The 17,598-nt window shown below is 44.1% G+C and overlaps 1 long non-coding RNA gene across 1 annotated transcript in view; it reads right to left on the bottom strand.

The window, feature by feature from the left end:
* Nucleotides 1–1,021: 1,021 nt before the first annotated feature.
* Nucleotides 1,022–17,598, bottom strand: part of LOC125615870 — a 41,275-nt gene continuing 24,698 nt past the window's right edge. The window contains exons 3-4 of the long non-coding RNA XR_007346470.1: nt 6,395–10,832; nt 1,022–1,748 (exon numbers count right to left, since the gene is read on the bottom strand). This is a non-coding gene — a long non-coding RNA (uncharacterized LOC125615870). The remainder of the gene's footprint in view (nt 1,749–6,394; nt 10,833–17,598) is intronic.

Here is a 17,598-nt window from a genome sequence, read left to right as displayed (position 1 = left end):
TGTTACCCTCCGTGCGACAAACCTCTCGCGTTTGAGTCCCCGTAGCCGATCCTCGTGCGATGGAAATCCTTCCTCCAGGTTCCGGAGCACCCCACTATTGCTGGAAATTCCTAACAAGATATCCTTTAGCCGTCCTGACTTGTCATACTCCCACACAGTGAAGCAGCACACGGGGGCAATGCACTCCCCTCGCCGCCATCTTCCTTCCTCATTATGTTCTTTTTTTCTGTTCTGCTTTTTGAAAGGATTCTACTAAACATGTAATGAAGGATTTTTTTTTTTTATTGGCTGCTTTGGTAAAATTCACCAATGAAACTTTTATGTTTGTTTTAAAGTCTATTTTTTGTGATATGTGTAGTCATTCCCCCTCTCCTATGGCTTTTCTGTTGTTGTTTGTCTGGTGTTTTATTTTTATTTTCAATTTTTGGTACTGCGGTTTATACCCAGGACCATTTTATCACTGAGCTACATCTACAGCCCCACCCCCTTTTTTAGACAGGGTCTCACTAAGTTGTTGAGGCTGACCTCAAACTTTTGATCCTCCTGGCTCAGCCTCCCGAGTCACTGGGATTACAGGTGTGTGCCATTATGCCCAGCATGACTGCTGTTTTTAAGGTATGTAGTTTCCCATTATTTTGCCTCCAGCCTGTATGAACTTTTGAAGCTGCACTGTGTCTTCTGTAAACATATAATTTAACCTTTTTAAAAGATTATCTTTGTCATTTCATTCATCTGCCATTTTAATTTTTGTTTTCTATGTTTCACGTTTTTTTGTTTCTCTGTTCCTCCTTTTTACATTAGTAAATGTTTTTTAGTGTCACATTTTGATTTCTTTAATAATTTTTCACTATTTTTAACGTTGTTTTCTTCATGGTCATTTTAGGACTTATAATATACATGTTAATATATCACAATCTACTTCAGAGTAATTCTAGAGTACCTCTAAACTGAATTCCAACGAGATTTATGCATTCTTTGTTCCCTTTCTTGTGCTATCATTGTTATATACATGATACCTGCATATGTTACAAACCCAGCCATCCATGGCTATAATTATTACTACATATGATTTTGTCTCTTTTTGAAAAAGTATGGAGAAAAATGATGAGCAGGTGTGGTATTTGCTCAACTACCTCCTTTTTACTGTTATTATCAAATATATTACATTATATATGTTATAGGCCCCAAAAGATAGACGATAGATAGATAGATAGAGAGATAGATAGATAGATGGATGGATGATAGGATTACTTTTCAAATCAATTAAGGGACGGAAGGAGAAGCAAAAAGACATTTGACTGACATTGTTAAGTACCTGCACAATCATTTCTAAAGGTGCACTGTTTATTCACATGGATTTGAATCATCATCTGGTGTCTCTTGGCTTTCATCAAAGAACCTTCTTTTACCATTTCTTGTAAGACGGGTCTTTAAGCTATGAGTTCTTCAACTTTCTCATCAGGGGTTTCTCCTTCATTCCGCCTTCACCTCTGAAGGGCTCTGAGGTTCTGGGGGGACAGTTGCTGGTTTGTGTTGTTGCTGTTTTCAGCACTTGAGACTGTTCTGCCGCTGCTGCTGCCACCATTGTCCCTGCAGAAGGTCAGCTGCAGATCTTGCTTGGGTTCCTTTATACTTGTGACTCATTTTTTCTCTGGCTGTTTTCAAGGTTTTTTTCTTTGTTTCCACCTCTCAGCATTTCAGCCACGGTGTGTGGGTCTCTTTGTGGATTGTACTTGGAGTTGGTCACACTGGAGGGACACGTAGAAATGCTTCACATCAGATGTGGAATATTTTCAGCATGATTTGTGAAAATATATTTTCTCCCCTCTCTCCTTTTGGCCCTCCCTTTAATACTGACATATCATATTGACATAGGGTGCCCCATATTTTGGGGGGTTCTGTTCATTTTCCTGTGTTTTGGACCTATCCACATCCCTTAAGTTCTTTCCACTCACCCACGCGTGAGCTGTTTTCCCTAACACCCTCAGGCATGGATACTTTCTGTTCTAAATCAAGACAGTTTTTTTTAAATACTTATTTTTAAGTTGTAGTTGGACACAATACCTTTATTTATTTATTTTTATGTGGTGCTGAAGACCCAACTCAGGGCCTCGCACTTGCTAGGTGAGCGCCCTACTGCTGAGCCACAACCCCAGGGTCACCATTACCCTTAGTACCTGTATGAAGACATGAAGGATGTGACTCTACTTTGTGTGCAACCAGAGATATGAAAAATTGTGCTCTATATGTGTAACATGAATTGTGATGCATTCTGTTGTCATATAGAACGAATTAAAATTTAAAAAATAAATAAAATTCAACACAGTCTGTTTTCCTATTTAAATAAATAAATCAAGACAGCTCTCCCCAGGCGGGTGTGGAACTACCCTGTGGTCTGCCTCCCTCCCTCCCCCTCCCCCTCCCCTCCCCCTCCCCCTCCCCTCCCCCTCTCCCTCCCCCTTCCCTTTACCCCCCCCACTCTCAGAAAGAACCCCTGCATTACTGCACAGAGTAGGGGGACCCACTTCTCTGCATGTGACACCCTCACTTATAAGTGACCCCTAGGGTGGGGGGCGTGCAGTCCCTGGTCCTCTCTGTTGGACCCTCCTGCGTGGCCATTCTATCTTATAGGTGAGTGAGGGCAGGGAATTATCAGGGCCCATGCACACAGCTCACCGCCCTTGGGTTAGAGCTTCTACACTCCCCGTGGTGGCTGCATAGGGGAAGGGAGACCTGCTCCTCTCCGCTGTACCTGCTTGGAATCATGTTTCTGCAGACCAGGGCTGGGGGATGGATGAGAGATGCTGCTGCCTGCCCACCCCAGAGGGAACTGTAAGCCCAGACTAGGATCTGGGGAGAGGGGACCCCTGACTTCTTGGCTGCTGAGGCCTGGGTAGAGGTTGTAGGAGCAGGCTGTGACTTGTGGACCTCAGATTCTCCCTGTTCTAATTAAGAATTAGTATGTTTTTCTTATTTGAATGTTTATCCAGGTGCTGGATGATCTTAGAGCAATTTCAAGAGACTTTAAATTATTGTTTGAGTAATATCACCAGTGACAGGGTTGCTTTGTTGGAGAGAGAGGGTCTGTGGGGTTCCTTCCTCCATCATTCCGGAAATCACCACTAACCACTAGCCTTTTTAAATCTGATGGGGGGACGGGGGGACAGAAAACTAGCACGGTGTAACTTGTGCTCTCGTTGCCAGTCTGTGCAGAACTGGAAGAGGATTGCAAGCTCCACGCCTCTCCAGAAGATTCTCCAGTGTGGGCCTCTGAGCCTGGGTGCAGGCAGCTGAGGCAGGCATGTCCAGAGACCCTGCCCTTTCCTGGTCTGGTTGGCAGGGGCAGTGCAAGACCCAGGGAGCTGTCTGTCAGTGCCCTCTGGGCTCCTGCTCAGCAGTCAAGGGGGGTTGGGCAGCACCAGGACCCAACTTCTGAGCCCCAAGGCAGCTTGGAGCATCTTATCCTAAATTTATGACCAAGAAAAAAAAATAGCATCTAGTACAAAGCTTAATTTGAGACATCCAATGCTGCTCCCACACTCACAGAGTCTAGATCACAGTTAAATTTAGTAAAAAGTTCTTAGCCAATGACTGGGAATTTGTTTTTCTTTAAATCATCCTGCTTGTGATGATGGTAAGTTCCACCTGCTATAACTAGAATCAGTAAGTAGTTGCCTTATTTTAGGAAAAGGCTCACATTTATAGAAGGGACATTGCTTCCTTCCAGTAATCCAAACTCTGGGGTGCAATCCTGCTTCCAGGAACTCCATGTACCGACTGGCATGAATGGTAGCCATCAAGCCCAATGGAAGATCTTTAGCTTATCCTGGAGAAGTGGGGGGAGTCTAAACTTTTGGATGAAGCAGAGTCACGTGGAGTGGAAACCCACAGCACCAGGAGGGCTGGGGAGGGGGGTTGTCCAGTGGTAGAACACTTGCCTGGCATGCATGGGGCCCTGGGATTGACCCCCAGCACCGAAAGATCTAACAGAATCAGAGCTCACAGAATCAAGGCACAGAAGCACCCGGGGTGCTGCTGCCCCTTATGGAGGGCTGAAGACAGAAGGTGCCTCCAAGGCAGGGACTTGGGTGAGTTCAATATCGGGGGTTCCTTACAGATGCACTGACACCTGGGAAGAGTCAGGTCACCTTAACCATTAGCCTGCAAGGAGTGGTTAGGTCTGCAGTCCTGCATCCACACGCCTGAGGACAGAAGCCTTAGAAAAGCCACGTGTTTAATATAGTATATCACATTTTAAAGGAATAAGGGAAAAATGACCATTCTAATAAGCAAAGCAAAGGCTTCATGCCACACACACTAATTTATATTTTACAATGTACACCTACATAAATATCTTAGGTTCCAATTCACACCAAACCTCCAGAATAAGCTTTATGTAAATTTAGTTATATGTGTGTATCTATTCGTATATCTACATCTATATCTGTATCTATGGCAATAGAGATGATAGATAGATAGATTGATTGATTTAACTGGAATACTAATAAAAATTGCCATTTTAATCTACCCTATGTCCTACCATGCACAATGCTGTGTTTTGGAAATAGCGTCTCATTGATTCCTGCTACAACTCTGTGGTGGGGGTATATACTGGATTGGACTGTTTCTCACCACCTAGAACCTTTGACTATGACTGTCTTTATCTATTTTGTGTTGCTATGACCAAATACATGACACTGGGTAGTATATAAAGAAAAGAGGCTTATTTGGCTCACTATTCAGATGTCTGGAAGGCCAAACAACATGGTTTTGGAAACATGGAACAAACCCCCTGGTTGCATCCTACTATGGCAGAGAAGTAGAGAGGGAAGTGGCCATGAGTAGAATCGCCTTACTTTATAATGACCTGCTCTCAGGGAACCAGTCCAATCCCAGGTGACCACTGCTATGAGACGGCATTAATCCACTCGTGAGTTGGAGTCCTAGGACCCAGTCACCTCTCACTAGGCTCCACTCCCTAAAGGTCCCACCACCTCCATGTCACCACCGTGGAGACCAAGCTCCCAGCACATGAAAGTAGGGGACTAGTCACATCCAAATTCTAGTCCTGAGCTTATTTGGAAAAGGGGTCTTTGCAGGTGCAATCGAGTTAAGACGAGGCCATAATGGATTAGGGTTTGGGACTCTAATCCAGGGACTGACATCCTTATAAGAAGAGGGAAAGTTGGATGCAGATACTTAGGGGAAATGCCATGTGGAGATGGAGGCAGAGGTCAGAGTGATGGTCTCCAGGGTGAGGCAAGCCAGGGAATGCTGGATACACCAGAAGCTGGCGGAGGCTGGGAGCATCCTCCCCAGAGCCTCCAACACCCTGAGTCGAGGCTTGTGGATCCCAGAACTCTGAGCTACCATGTTTCTGTTTTCTTAAGCTACTCAATTGTATGTAGTTGTACTTTGTTACAGCAGCCTGAGAAAATTAATACAAAGTGTATTTATTTATTTGGCACACTAAGACGATCCATAGTGGTAGGAAAATCAGGGACTGAGGTTGTAGCTCAGTGGTAGAGCGCCTGCCTCGCACATGTAAGGCACTGGGTTTGATCCTCAGCACCGCATAAAAAAATAAAATAAAGGAATTGTGTCCATCTACAACCAAAAACTATATATTTTTTAAAAAAGAAATAGGAAAATCACCTAAGGCCACCCAGTTCAGGGTTGCAGATGTCGAATTCACATGTAGGCAAAGTGGTACCTGAGAGGAACTGGAACCCCTCCCTCCCAGCTCTTGGTCAGTTTTATGGGAAAGAAATCCCAAAATATGTTACCATTCTTGGGAGAGTTAAACAATAAAGAATTTTAGATTTTTCACTATAACTCTTGTAATTCTTATGGTGAACATATATAATGTTTACCAGCCAAAGATAAGAACTTTGGCTGCAACCCATCAGGGACCATGGGTCTCAGATAAGGGTCCCCTGTACACCTGTCCCTTTAAGCAGCTTCTAAGGACAGCTTAGAAGAATGGAGACTGAATCCAGAAAACAGTAAGGAATTTCCCTTGTCGGAAAGAGAATAGTCCACCAAGCCACCACAGGTTAATCTTCTAGGGCAATTAGTCTCAACAGTTAGCACTGGTTGAGACTTTGGGGTGGGAGTGAGGACCCTCTGTCAAGACCTGGGTTCTCCAGGAATACTCTTTATTGGGGGATTCTCCTGCCTTGTAGCTCCTTGCCCTGCGGCCCTGCACGACCCATGTTATCCAACTCAGAGAGGCAGAGCACGAGTACAACCACCTCCACCAAAACTGATGAACCTTTAAACCAACCAACGAGGGGGCCGGGGATATAGCTCAGCTGGCAGTGCTTGCCTCGTAGGCACAAGGCCCTGGGTTTTATCCCCAGCACCACCAAGAAAATAGAAAAAGAAAGCTAACCAAGACAGGGTAATAGCAGGGCATAGATTCTTCTTTTCTAGTCCTGAGACCTGTGTGCATTCAAGAGTTTTCAGAGATTCTGCGGGGAACAAGAGGAAAGGGAGAGATTTTTCAGAGTCTGAACAAATAAGTAGATTGGGGTGGGGGATGAACAATACAAAGAAGGGGCCCCGAGGAGAAGTGACACCAGGGAGGGTTGGAAGGTAAGTCCCAAGCCCTGCAGCTCTCAGCCTTGGCTCCAGTTCCTCTCCCACCTGGGGCACGGGAGCAGAGAGCTGGCTCCACTAGCCTGGAGTGTGAGCAAGCCCGCAGCCTCCGGGGCGGATCTCAGCTTCACAGACCTTCCCATCACATGAACCTCCCATGGGGTATATCCTGGGAGAACAAGAGGGCTGCAAGATGGCCTGAAATCAATTCTCTCCTATCCTGAATGCATAAAGATGTAGAGTCCTATTCCAAGAAAAATAAAGAAATGAACATGTTTTGCCTACCAGAGTCGGCGGTCTAAAGCTTGTATCTGCCACTCTCCAACATACATACAAGTTTTTGTTGTGGTTTGGTGTTTTCTTGACTTTAGAAAAACAAATGTGAAATGAAAGGATTTGTGAGAAACACCACTTGTATATATCAAAAAATTGCATATAATTTTATTTCAGATTCTAAATGTATACTAACGGTAGACTATGTTGAGGTAAAGCTGTAGAGGAGGGTATGAACTTTCATTTCACTATAGGTAGGAATAGACAGACACCCACATAAACACACTGGGGAGTATGCACACACAAATACAGCTTAGATGTTTTTCAACTTTGTATTGATGCAAAAGCAATAGAGTCAGTAGAAACTCTACTTGGAATTTTAACTTTGATCTTTCTCCAGACCTGGGTTGTGTGGTAGGATCCCCAGCTCCCAGTCATCATGTGAACATCAGGGTGGACCATGATTCTCTACAGTGAATGCTGTTGCTAAGCAACACAGTGACGTTCCATAGGTTAGGTGCATTAACTGTATGATTTCCTACGATATTGTCATCTTATGGTGGGGTTCACTGGGACATAGCTCTACCACAAACAGAAGAGTCTTATCACAAAAAAGGTTGGGTTAAAGGCCATAGCTCTGTTACCCAAGAGGGTCGGGAAGCATGGCACCCCAAGAGCAGGCAGAACATCACCACCCAGATCTTACTTCCTAAATACCATTTTCCCCTGAGCAGAAGCACAATCCCTTGTCACAGACCCAAGAGGACTAAGAAGGCATCATCACTAAATGCAACGTGCTTTCCTGATTTGGCTGATTCCAGGAGTAAGGAGGATGCAAGACGAGCAGGAACAGTTGGTAGTGCCAGAAATCAAGAACATATTCAAGAAAGAATAAAAAAAAAAAATAACAAGTTGGAGGTGTTTTGAAAGCCCACAGCAGCCAACCTGAAAAACTTTCCAGTGGCCCAGAGCTGGGACAAATTGAGCAACAAGATAAATAGGGAGAGTATTAGATCGTAACCCAGAGAATAAAATAAATACTCGCAAGTACGTAGTGATATAAATAAATGATTGAAAAATAAATAAATGGGAAGAACAAACTTCCCTTAAAAATTCCAAATAATAAACATGGAAGGAATGAGGGAATGACTATCTCCATGAGAACAGCATAGTGAACTGCTGCAGGTGCATCCCGTCACGATGCTCCGCGACAGAAGATTGGCATAGACTCAAGATACCTACCCCCCATAAAAACAATCACTGTGGTTTGTTTTGTTTTGTTTTAAACTTAAGTCCACAAATTCTTCGATCCACTCCCAGAAGGTGAAGACACTCTACTTCCGCCACATTCTCCCCGGGATTCATAATCCCAGGGCAACCCTGAGAAAATATCACACAAACCCAAACCCAGGGACAATCTCCAAAATACCTGACCAGTTCTCTTCAAAACCATAATGAAAGGACAGAAATTGTCACGGATCCAAGGGGACTAAATAGTCATCATGACTAAACGCAATGTGCTTTCCTGATTTTGGATCCTGGGACAGACAGAAAGACATTCAAGGAAACACTTGTGACACCTGGACAGCCTGTGGCTCGGTTGACAGTGTAGTGCCAGTGAGGTTTTTTGGGAGAAAGGAACATGGTCATGCAAGATTTTAACATTAGAGGGAACGGAGTGAAGATAAAAATCTCTGCACTATATTTACAACTCTTCTGAAAATCTAAAATCATCTCAGAACGAAAAATTAAACTTCAAAAAGGTTGACTCAAAGGCTAGACAGTGAGATGCTATCAAGGAAACAGCATAAAAAGGTCTGGTCATAGATAATAGACTCAGAAAATGTTGGTTTTTTTCCCTCCCTATCCTAAATCCCTTCTCTCAGTAAGGAAACAGAATGGACATGTTAGTTCAGTCCTCCAAAATGGTGCCATTGGATGTATTTTTTTTCCTTAAGAAAGGTCATAACTATAACAGAAGAGCTGTTTAGACCAGGACAAATTGTTAGAGGTGGAATTTCAGGTAGCAGAGACCAGCTGGTGCTGGTGGGCTGGAAGAGTGCTTCATCAAAGTGAAGGCCAGAACCTCATGAGGTTACTAAGAGTGTGGCTTCATTCTGTGACTCAGCAGTTCCACTGACATCTATCTGCACAAATATTTAGCTACGAAGACCTTCACCACTGTGTTGTATATGAAAAGACAAAAATGGAAATAAACCAACCATCTAAGAATAAAGCTTGAGCTAAATAAACCATCTGCAAAAGAAACACCCGTAAATCATTTAAAAAGATACTGAACTAGAATAAAACATTAGCCTTCCAATGGAAGAAAATCCTGACACACATTCAAATTTTTTAACCTTGAAGACACGATGTTAAGTGAAATAAGCCAGTCATGTAAGGGAAAATATTGCATGACTCACTTCCATGAGGTATCTAAAGTTCATAAAGAGAAAAAGTAGAGTAGAGGTTGCTAGAGGCTAGGGGAGAAGAGTTATTTAACATGTACAGAGTTTCATATTTGACGATGAGATGTGTTCTGGAGATGTGAGATTGCACAATGTGAATATAGCTGAATGCAACTGACCTATAAATGGTTATAATCATACATTTTATAAATGGTTAAAATCATACGTTTTATGTTATGTGTATTTTATCAGAATAAAAAAATGACATTAGAGAACACAAAACCACTTGAAAACAAATAGCTAACATGTTATTAAACAGAAAAAGCAGGTTGCAGCATGCTCTTGGACTTCCTAGCCTTCTGGACCAAATTTCTGTTCATTATAAATAACCTAGTCTTTGGTATTCTGTTATAGCAGCAGAACAGACTAAGACATACCTTCCTTGAGACTCCTCAGCTTCTGGACTTCTGTCTAGAGAAGGATGAGAGTATGGGATTTAACTTTCAATTATCCCCCACAGCCTTTTAAACATCATGTCTCCAAAAGACGGAGTACTCGGCATGCAAATAAAATCTTAGAACTTGTTAGAACTTGTCCTCATTTTCTGTCTCATCATTACTTGTTCCTACTTCTGTGATTCTTTTATCATGCACATAACATATGTCAGTAGGACGACAAGCATGAGAAGACAAACAATAAAAAACAACTCGAGGAAGTATACCCTCCTAATGTATTCCTGACTGAGTACTGGATCAATATAGACATGTGGACCCCCAGCCAACCGAAAGAAGTTGAAGTTCTTTCTGTGACACAAATACTGGCAACTCCATTCAGTTTGGGGACTCATGGCCCAACCATTCACCTACTCTGCAATCAACTGCATCTATGGTTCCAACTGTATGTTTCAATTTCCCCTAAACTAAAGACAATTGCTCATTGGGATTCTTCTCTCTGGAATTCCCACCAACCCCTGCTTTCTTCCCATAATACTTAGCCTGATCCTGACTCTAATCCTAGTGATGTCAATATCTGAAGCATCCTTGTAGCCCTCAAAGTTGTCGCAGAATAATCAGTCAGCGGTTTTTAAGCAGGTGATTGACCATAGTTCTTGGCAGAGACGATTAAGCCCACCGGATAACTGTCGAAGTCAAAGAGAAAAGTTAATGTAGGTCAGGACCAGAGGTATAACAAAGGGACTGGCAGAAAACTGTGGGACTGTGGTAAAGAACTTATGTTTTGTTTAAATTACCAGAGAAAGAAACCAATACATCCTCTCGGCTGCTTCACATGTATTTTGTTGATCAACTAAGCTCGGTTTTCACTGTAAGTGTCTCTGGGCCTGAGACAGTGAGTAGCCTCCCACCCCAACCCCAGCCTCACCCCAACATTCCTTTTGCGTGGGGAGGGGCTCTCTGTGCCCAAGCCTGGAGGAGGCCAATGCATGCTGTCCTCCATATCCAGTCACGTGGGATCATTGGCACATGATGGTACGGGGGCACTGCAACAGAAATCCATCATCAGGCTGATCCTTGATATCTTGATGTTCATTTCCTGTGAAAACATACAAAAGTAAAACAAAGTTATGTCTGGTGGCAGATTGCAGGCACAAATAGAATCCCACATGACCAAACAAAAGCTGCTGATAAGCAATAATATGTTCCAAAGGAAAAATAAAAGAACCCTTTGTGTAACCTTTAGATGGTTTGGTAGAGGATGAAACAGATCAGGGGGCACAAAATTTTGTCCACAGATGTCTTCAGTGAGGCTGTGCTTGTTCAAGAAAAGCAGGGAGTAGAGGGATGGGAGGAAAACTTCCAATGGTATGAAAAACTTCTGAAGGGTTTGATTGTTGTCTGAGATTCAAACACAGTTCCCTCAAGGACCTCCGGATCAGCCACAGTGATCTCAGCAAACACACCTTGCTCCTCCTGGTGAGAACCACCTGGGCAGCCGCCCACGGAATTCCTGGCGGTGAGCAGAGGGATCACCCTGAGGGGAGAAGAGGCATCCAGGGAGGCTTGGACCACCCTGGAAAATAGCCAAGCCCATCTGCCAGGTGACTCAGACACACAGTGCCCAGGTGAGCACCTTCCAGGTTGGCAGAGCCACTCCCAGCCCAGGGTATTTCCACATTGGCTGGGAATCCTGATGGTGCAGACGTGACACAGGCACTAAAAACAGGCTGACTGAAGGTGGGATCCCCCGGGCTTCACCGCCTGGATAGAAAAGGCTTTGCTGACAGCAAATATCATCATAATGCCCACCGTCACCTGGCCACTCCAGCAGTGTGACAGGTGAGCTCTTTTTCCCCCAGGATACAAGCATTTTATTGATTGAACATTCACGACTTGCATAGAAAAATTAATATTCCAAGCACGCTTTGCCTGTTTGGACTTTTGATTCTTTTTATTCATTCTAGTTAGCATTTATACCTGTATAACAACACAACTACACATATTTATATATTAAATATTCCAGAAATGCAAAAATGACATCAGGGGCAATGAAACTAATATGCATGTGCATTCCACCCTTCGCATCACGATCTCCCACCCAACTCTGCAGAGGCTGCTGCTATCCCCAGGGCAGCGTCACCCATTCCACCCATTCCTCACGTGGCACGCGCATGAAATGGTTGCATGACTCTTTCATGTTTGCTTTGTTTGTCTTTAAATGCTGTACCGTCACACAGGTATTCCTTTGCTAGTTGCTTTTGTCCTTGAGCATCTTATGTGGGAGATATATATCCACACTGATACAGGTAAATCTAAGTCATTCTGTTATTTCTTTATGAATATATTACCGTTTATTTATCAAATCTCCCACTGAAAAACAGTTGACTCATTTCTAATTTTTTGTGGTTAAAAATTTCTGCCATGAATCCACCTGTGCATACCTCCCACCTAATTGTAGACTTTCTTCACGGTACAGCCCCTAGAGGAGATTCGCTAAGCTATGTGGTTTTTGCAGATTTTTAAACAGGCTTCCCGGGTGTCTCATGGGTGAGGAAGCCAGGGCTTGCTCACAGCTCCCACACTCACCTGCCACCTGAATCTCCCTGGAGCTCAGCCAGGTGCTTTCAGGAGGGAATTTGAAAAATGGCTACGTACCAGGATCCAAGGACTCTCAGAGATTCGGGGCTTCTTAACAAAGGATGGAAGTTTTGCTTCATGTGGAAGCAGGTGAGCACCTAATTCCAGCACTGGTCAGCAAAGGAAAGTAAAGGGGCAGGAGGTCAGGAGTGAATGGTTTTCCCTGCATATAAAATCATTCTGGAGACGCAGCCACCAACATCATCCCGTTGGGCCTGAACCCCCAAAGGAGAAGATGGGCAAAGAGAATGGCAGAAGTGTGGTCATAAGATGTGTGCATACCTGGATGTGCAGACATGAACACACATGTGTATGTGTGTGCATGCTCATGTGCCCGCATGTGTGTGGGTGTGCCTGCACGTGTGCGTACCCACGATGGTGGGGGCTGGCAGGAGTCACTAGTCACATCTCTGCTTATCAGAACTCTTTTTTTCCATTTGATTGAATGAATTTTTCTGTCTACTTCTTCTAGCATTTGAAAGTTACCTTTTTCTTTTATGGCAGAAGAGTCGTGCTGGTTGATCTCATCTGATTTTGGTTAATGCCTGCCAGTCTCAATTTGTCCAAAATAATGCCTGGGAAGGTTTTTAAGCTCTCAAAGCAACTGTTCTAGATCAAGCCTCATCTGAGCCTGTGATATTATCTCAGGATTAAGGGCTTGGGAATAGGAAAATAGAATCCAGTGGGAAACATTGGCATCCATATAAAATGCTGCTTGCCAGAGAGACATCCTTGAGTTTATAGAAGGGAAACCAGTTTGTTTTTTTGGTTTTTTTTTAAGTGGGGAAGATTCTGTGGGATGCTGACACTATCAATACTGTTCTGAGTGGAACCCGGCACAAAAAGTTCCTGGACAACTGAGAGATGTCATTCCTGTAAATGTGACAGTTCAACAACCAGATTAGAGCATCCAAAAGGACCTGAGAGGTTTTGGGCTTCCCCCCCCACACTAAGTACCAGCAGGTTATCATTCAGCATCCAGAGTCTGACCCTGGAGTCTCAGGCACAGTTTAAGACTCAGCTAATTGACAATGGCTACATTGATGGGGGACTTCAAGGGTGGGAGAGGAGGGTCCCAGAAGAGAGACTTTTACCCCTGGTGCTCCAAGTACATGACAACACAAGACTTGCTAGCTTCACCCACAGGTGTCAAAGTGCTGGTCACCTCCCCTCCCTATGCTCAGAAGATGCCTGGAGATGTGGCCCCATGCATGAAGCAGAGAATTAGGGTCTTAGTCATGGCTCTTTTCGACACAAACAAAATCTTCAAAATGAATCGTATTTATTTTAGTTTGTGCGTGAATTCTCCAAGAAAAATCGAGTTCTGACTTTCATATTCCACACACACCTGGCCAACATTTGGGCACGCCCGTGAGTGTGCTCTTGCTAAAAAAATGCTTATTAGGGGATTCTTTTGCCTCTCCCCGCAGAATGTTACTGTGCCTTAAAATACTCTCTAAATTTAAGCCACCTTGCCTGAAAAGCTCTCATTTCTTTTCAGGTGCATCTAATCTGTTTTTATGATATTTTCAAAGAGGAAATGAAGGTGTGACTTTCACTTTCAGACGTGCAAACTGGATTGTGATGTGGTTTGTCTAAACGATTGCTGGGTCATTAAGGAGGCCCCTCCCAGCCACCTTCCTGCGGCTCAGCTAGAAGCCGAGAACCTTCACATGTGCTCGGCACCCAGTCGGGCTCTTTCCCACACACCTTTCTCCACCACAAGACCCTGCAGCCTCGCCTCCATCACCCTCAACCAAAATGTTCCAATGACCTTGAAATCACCCATCCCTTTGGACTTTGATGACAGCAGCCAAGAACAAAAGCGTCTGCTCACATTAGCTTTGGGCATCACTGGCCTGGAATTGACAGTAGCATCTTCTCAAGCCATCTCAGAAGCTGGGGTTCTCCCTGCCCACTCAGCAGACTGTCCTATGACTTCAACTCTGCTCACAGATGCCAGGTCCCCCAGTACCCCCCGACAAAGTCCCCAGGGCTCCCGTGTCCCCTGCCTGGCACTGGCTGCTCCCTTCTGTGCTCGGTGCATCCTGCAGTTACAATCAGCTGGGCCCACAGGTGCCAGCTCACACTACCTTGTTACTCGTGACTTTCAAAAGAACATGCCTGTGAAACACTCTTTTTTTTTGTGCGAAACACATCTCAGAAGCAAATGAGACAAATCATTTTTTTAAAAAAAATTCACTCAAATGTCCTCATTTTTGTTATTAGTTTGAAAGAATTCCAAAGCTTCAGAAATTTAAAACCCAGGAAGCTAAAACTTTTCTAATTTTTGCTTGCAGGAAAGAACACGCCGGTGAGATGGTCCCAATGTGAAACCAAAGTATTTAATGCTCTAGCTCTGATTGTTTTTAGTTTTGTCCCGATCATTTTTAAGGATGGTGAGAGCTGGTTTTAAAAGGGAGGACCAAAAAGTAAGGAAGGCATGGTTCTTTGAAGGTCAAAATTCTGGATTTAACTCATAACCACACCGACTATTTAGAATATTTTGGGTGGGGTAAATGCCATAAGGTGATAAAGGAAGGAGTGGGACTAGTTAGGGTGGCCAACATGGTTTGATTCACAGTACAGACTGAAATTTCAATGCCTCACAAGGAAGGGCTATTTGCCTAGATAGCCGTTAGCTGATTAGGAGGGCCAACCAGGCAAAAGTGCCTAGGCCATGAATTATGACTTGACCTTTAGGTCCTTGACAAAGTGCTCTGTGGCTTTTGACTTGCTTTTGTGTTACACGAAGAACTGCAGGTTTGGAGAACGGCTCAAATCTTGACCTAAGTTCAATAATTGTACCTCCAAGAATGCACCTGGGTGGTCACTGCCACATGTGTACATAAGCGTATGTGTGTGTGCATTCATGGGAGTGTGCATCTGTGTGCCCCTGAGCAGACATGCCTGCATCCAACTCCAGCCACTTGGCTCTTTCTAGGGCTTCCTAAGCTGTATTGTTCCTATGGTACCACTGTTTTTTTTTTGTTGTTGTTTTGGTTTTTATTTTTATTTTTTAGTTGTAGTTGCACACACTATCACTTAGTTATTTGTATGTGGTGCTGAGGATCGAACCCAGGGTCCCGCACATGTGAGGTGAGCAGTCTACCGCTGAGCCACGCCCCAGGCCCATGGTGCCACTGGTATGATGGTCCCTTGGCTCGGCTGTGGTGCCCAAATGTTTGGTCAAACACCTGCTGTGAAATTGTTTCTTTTTTTTGTTTTAAGATGTGATTAAAATTTGAGTCAAAGGACCCTGATTAAAGCAGGATCTATAATGTGGGAGGGCCTCTTCTAGTCAGGTGAAATGTTGGGGAAAGTACTGATTCTCTGGAGCAGGAAATTCTGCCTCCAGATCAGACTTTAACCACAGAACCAGCTCCTCAGCCCTTCCCTGGCTCTCCAGGCTGCTCTACAGATTTTGCATGAGCCAATTCCTTAAAATAAATAAATCTCTCTCTGCACACACACACCTATAGGCTCTGCTTCTCTGGAGGACCCTGACCTACTCTGGCTGATGGATTGATTCATGGCCTGTTTCTCTGGCTGGAATCTGAGCAGTGTTACCATCAGTGGTGTTCAGCAAACATTACTGTACGTCTCCTAGATCCCTGGCCCATGAAGTGAGGCCCTGCCCTTGCTCTCCAGGGTCCCCAGTCAGAGAAGGACCCCAGGTTGCTGAAAGGAGAAAAATATAACTTGACCTTGAATGAGAAAATGGGAGAAAGTCTTTGGCAGAAAAAGTGTCATTTTTTTTTAATTTTAATATTTATTTTTAATATTTGGCAGACACATCTTTGTCTGTATGTGGTGCTGAGGATCGAACCCGGGCCGCACGCTTGCCAGGTGAGCGCGCTACCGCTTGAGCCACATCCCCAGCCCAAAAGTGTCATTTTTTAATGAGACAGGTAGAGGAATTCCTTCCAGGTTGCCTGGAACAAGGTTATCAGAATTGTTACTAAAGCAGCCCCCTTTTGCCCTCTGTACAGTAGGCCAATCACTGAAACAATGAGTTTTGCAAAAAGAGCGAGTTTATTTGCAAGGCAGCTAAGTGCAGAGGTGGAAGACCTAAGTCTAAACCCACCTCTGTGAGGATCGGGTTTAGAGATATCAATGGGACAAAGAAGCAGGGTGGAAAAGTGACTGAGGGAGAAGTAGTAGATGGTCTGCACATGTGAAATCAGTCTTCGTGGGACACATGTTGAGAAAATGGCTTCATTAGCATGATCTGAGGGTGGAGTTTGAGCCTCTTGAATTGAAAAGCTCACCCATTGGATATTCAAACAGTGAAGAGTCAGTGGTTCATGACAAAGTGGCCTCGACATCTCTGAAAAGTACCCAGGCAACAGATATTATCATGACCCACACACTGGAGGTACTCTCTTTAGCAAAGCTAATGGGAAACTTATAATCTGCTGTCTACCTATATAACCTCTAAAACAAGTGGTTTAAAAAAAAAAAAAAGTCATCTAACAGCCCAGAAAGCAAGAGGGCTTATTTTAATTTTCCCTTAGTTTCAGAATGACAGTGGAGAGGAATTACCCTAGTATTAATAATCATGAGCTGGATTTTGCCTCAGCTCATCTGTATTGTTCTGAAGTTTAATAGCCCTCTTTGCACTAGTTCTCAGGCATCAGAATCCCATAGACAACTTTTTTAAAATGCAAACTACTAGGTTCTACCCTCGAGTTCCCAGGTCTGGGTTACAGTGTAGAAAAAAAGAAGAAAGAGCGAAACCTCTGGCTTTAGAGATACAGCTATGTATGGTTTAAATGTGTCTGCTAAAGAGCTTGTGTTGGAAACTGAATCCCTAAAGCCATCGTGTTGAGAAGTGGGGCTAAGGGGGCACTCTTTAGGTCATGAGACCTCTGCCCTCATGAATGAGTTAATGCCTATTTTGAGAGGACTTGGGTCTTCAGGGTTGATCTCTTGCTGTCTCTCAAGTGCATTCTTGCCCTTCCACCTTCCACCACAGGATGATAAGCCAGAATCCAGAACCTCAGCCTCAGAGCTCCTTCCTACAGTGGGGCATCTATGAGGCATCACAACAGTCACAACAACCTGACGTGGAGAGCCCTGTGGCTGGTGTCTTGGGGAGCCAAGTCCACAGACTCTCCGCTGCCCTGCTAGTTGGCCTATGATCTTCACAAACTTGTTTTAATGAGCCTCCTGAGAGACCATTCTATTATGACACTTGATAAATACACGTTATCAATGATTCC

Source organism: Marmota marmota, unplaced genomic scaffold, assembly GCF_001458135.2.
Source record: "Marmota marmota marmota unplaced genomic scaffold, marMar, whole genome shotgun sequence".
In the NCBI taxonomy this organism is placed as follows: domain Eukaryota; kingdom Metazoa; phylum Chordata; class Mammalia; order Rodentia; family Sciuridae; genus Marmota; species Marmota marmota.
This window is presented reverse-complemented; position numbering and strand designations above follow the sequence as displayed.